Source organism: Echinops telfairi, unplaced genomic scaffold (genome assembly GCF_000313985.2).
Source record: "Echinops telfairi isolate 266 unplaced genomic scaffold, ASM31398v2 ScPeMD7_7459;HRSCAF=8497, whole genome shotgun sequence".
In the NCBI taxonomy this organism is placed as follows: Eukaryota; Metazoa; Chordata; class Mammalia; order Afrosoricida; family Tenrecidae; genus Echinops; species Echinops telfairi.
This window is the reverse complement of record NW_022111359.1, coordinates 797935-799166: the sequence shown is the minus strand read 5'-3', so window position 1 is coordinate 799166 and position 1232 is coordinate 797935. Positions and strand designations below refer to the sequence as shown.

At 59.3% G+C, this 1232-nt stretch overlaps 1 protein-coding gene across 1 annotated transcript in view; it reads left to right on the top strand.

The window, feature by feature from the left end:
* Positions 1-1232, top strand: part of FGF22 (fibroblast growth factor 22) — a 13010-nt gene that overhangs the window by 7664 nt on the left and 4114 nt on the right. The window lies entirely within an intron of this gene.

Here is a 1232-nt window from a genome sequence, read left to right as displayed (position 1 = left end):
AAAAAAAAAAAAAAGAGTGACCGTTTTGGAAACCCATGGGGAACCCACGGGGGCGGTTCTACCCTGTCCTATGAACTCAAAACTCACTGCCATCGAGCTGGGGAACAGGTGTCCTGGGAGCGGGGGGAGAAAAGGGGTGCAGGTTCCCTGGTGTCCACTCTGCCAGGACACAGACACTTGGTCCCCGGCCACCACGACCCCAACCCACCCGACTGGGAGACACAGATACTGGGGCAGGGGACAGGGCTGAAAATGGGCTGGTCTGAGCCTGGGGGACAGGATGCTCCCTTCTCAGCACCGAGCTTCTGAACGGGGGTCTGGAGTCTGCCGCACACTGCTGTGACACCACCCCCATCAAGCAAGGAAGAAGCTACTACGGGGAACCCCTGAGTCATCAGGGAGGAATCCTGGGTCTGGGCAGACGGGTCACACCCCCGGAGCCCCATGTCCTCACCCCAATGCTATTTAAAGTGTTGCCTGGGGCCCAGGACGGGGCAGGTGGGCACAGAGGGGCAAGGGTCGGAGCCTCGATGTGACTTGTGGGAGGCTTTAGGCCCCAGCTTCCCCAGTGACACCTCTCCGCCAAGGTGTTTTCTCTGGGATCATTCTGGGGGTGAAGAGCCCCCCTCCCTCAACCCAGGCAGGTGGGAACACCTCTGGCTGAAGTCTCACTTGGTGGTTCTGGCGGGACTCTGGGTTTAGCTGCAAAGATATGGTAGGTGTGGACACCTCGGTCAGGCTGACTGTCACCAGGTGCTGCCGGCCCCCATCCTGCTGCCCCAACACTTGGCTGCCCTCCGCCCACCTCCCCCTGCCCCCCTCAATGGACAGACACACCTCCATCTCAGACCTCTGAGCACCCTGGTTTCCCCATCTCTCCATCCGTCTTACTCTGTCCCCCCTGCAGCCGTCTCTGCCTGTCTCACCGTCTGTCTCTCCCCACACCCTGTCTTGTTTTTTCAGTTCTCCGGCTCACGCCTCCCACCCCCGGGAAACATTAACAGAGTAACTGGGTTTTCCCTTCAACAAGCCCTACACATCTTCCTTGGGGACATGGGCTGCAACCCCACCAGAAACTGGGGCCCCTTCCCACGTGCTCCCTGGGAGGCCCTCCCACCGGGGGCAAGGCCCTCTCTTGTCCCTCAGCATCTCTCCATGTCTGCCTCAATGTCTGTCTGTCTGTCTGTCTCTTGGTCCCCCTATCTCTCTGTAACTCTACTCTTTTTTTTTTT